At 36.5% G+C, this 2,266-nt stretch overlaps 1 non-coding gene across 1 annotated transcript; it reads left to right on the top strand.

Moving 5' to 3' along the window:
- The first annotated feature begins 755 nt into the window (after positions 1–755).
- On the top strand, positions 756–843 carry Trnay-gua (transfer RNA tyrosine (anticodon GUA)). Its single transcript is given in 2 exon segments — positions 756–792; positions 808–843. It is a non-coding gene; the product is annotated as a tRNA-Tyr (tRNA).
- The last annotated feature ends 1,423 nt before the right edge of the window (positions 844–2,266 follow it).

Genomic DNA, 2,266 nt, shown 5'->3' with positions numbered 1-2,266 from the left:
TTCGCGGTCCATCGCCTCGCCTGCCACTCTCTTTTACGAAGCTCACTTGTACTGTGTCTTGTTATTTTTAAACTAGTATCGAACAGGCTTGGCTTCGCACGGGTTGCACAAAACGTTAACAAATTACATATACCAGGGGTGGCCAACAGGTCGATTGCGATCGTCCGGTCGATCGCGACTGTTAGTCCAGTCGATCGTGGCAAGGAAAAAAATATAAATACGTAGACCAGTTTCATTTAAGGTTTCAAGAAGTATGTAATTGGTAGATCGCACAGGGTTTCGTTAGTAAACAGGAGGTCTTGGGTCTAATCAAGTTGGCCATCCCTGACATATACAGTATACACATAAACCTTCCTTAAGAATCACTCTATAGAAAACCGCATGAAAGTCAAGTTCAGTCGTTTTTTAAGTTTACCACGAACTTATGTGACCAATGTATGGGACGTGTGTTTTCTGTATAGAGAAACAGACGTGTTTGATTATTAAATTGAATTAATTAATTTATCTTATGGCGACCCTCCGGAATTGTAGCGTAGGGTATGCCAAATACATAAATAAGATCAGTCTTAAGCTTAAGATATACATTGTAGGTAGCCATACAATATTTCTCTTAATCAATTATTTTTGTAACTTACTTGTCCATAATAATTGTATCTACTATGTCATCTCATCTTATATAAGTAAAACATTGTCGATAAAATTGGGTGACGTATTAGCTAGCGCAGCTAATACATAATTTCGGCTCAAGCTGTAACCCTTCGATAGCTCAGTTGGTAGAGCGGTGGACTGTAGAGGTAATCGGCTGTCATCCATAGGTCGCTGGTTCAAATCCGGCTCGAAGGAATCTTTTTGTATATATTTTTTTTTTTTTATATTGTATGACAATTAATTACACAATATTTTTAAAATAAATGCAAAAACATTTTTTTATATGCTCAATATGCTCGTATTGTGGCAAAAATCAAAGACTAACAGCAGTTTTTAATACCTACCTACAATAATACTGTACGCAACCCACTAACTATAGCACTTTTGTAAAGTCAAAAATATAACCCACCCCATTTAGCACCTATTTAGCATAGGCAAATAAGGTATTCGAGTAGTTACCTAACAATATTTCGCGAAGAACTGTTTACAGTTTGCTATACTAGTAAAATTGCTGTACCACCAAACCAAACCCCTAAAACAATTCCATTAAAGCAATAAAAACTGAAAATATTGTCGAATTCACACTTTCAAGCATGTAGAGCGTGAAACGAAGTACCACATAATGGTACCTACAATCAACCTGCACTTCGCGGACGCTACACAAATGCAATGCAGCGCGATCCGCAAGGGGGTGCCCTCCCCTCCACGAGGGCCATTCATAGAGAACAAAGACACTCCTTTCCGCACCTGCAAACTATGGAAACAAAACCATGCGTATTTCATGCTAAGCTCAGTGTAATGGATTAAAAACATTTACATACCTAGTCGTGCGGTAACACCGTACTTTATATACTTTATGAGAGTTTTATTCACAACTACAACATCGGTATAAGACAGGAGCGGTACAGGAAAAATTGTGCCTTCCGATAATATCACTGCTACTTTTATTATAATGTTTGAAAATTGTTCCATGTAGATATATACAATACATTACGATACAAGTACGAAATTCGCAATGAGTGGCGATAAATTAAAACACGACCGAAGAGACCGCGGTCAGTCCCTACCATAGCCAACATGCCAATCGCTTACGCTCCGTAGCGATCGAAACGCAAATGTCATTGTCGCACTAATATGGAAGAGTGATAAAGAAACAAAGCGTTTCGTTGGCTAGGCCGGCTGTTTTAAATCGACACGAGTTGCGAATTACCTATTAGTACGTTCTATAGTACAACGTTTTAAATTAAATTTTTTAATTAATTTAAATAATTCTTTTACATAAGAACGTAAAGTGATAATTACCGCACTAGTACGGTAAAGTAGCACCATAAATATAATAAAATGAAAATGAATTAATTAATTTATTATTTTTTATTCTACCATAATTCTGGTTTCACAAATATTACTTGCATGCAAAATCTCTTTACCAATAATATTTTTCCATTTAAGTTCCATTCCATTCCAGGTTTAGGAATTCGAATAAAAATTTCCAGTGTGGCTTCCCCAGCCTTTTTGGGTGAGAGTCAGAATGGCGGGTGTACCTAAATAAAATTAAATGAAAACCATACCATATGTTTGTACCTAATTTGTACTATTAAGTACCTCCTTTAAAAAAAAT

This window comes from Cydia pomonella, chromosome 9 (genome assembly GCF_033807575.1).
Source record: "Cydia pomonella isolate Wapato2018A chromosome 9, ilCydPomo1, whole genome shotgun sequence".
Classification (NCBI taxonomy): domain Eukaryota; kingdom Metazoa; phylum Arthropoda; class Insecta; order Lepidoptera; family Tortricidae; genus Cydia; species Cydia pomonella.
This window is presented reverse-complemented; position numbering and strand designations above follow the sequence as displayed.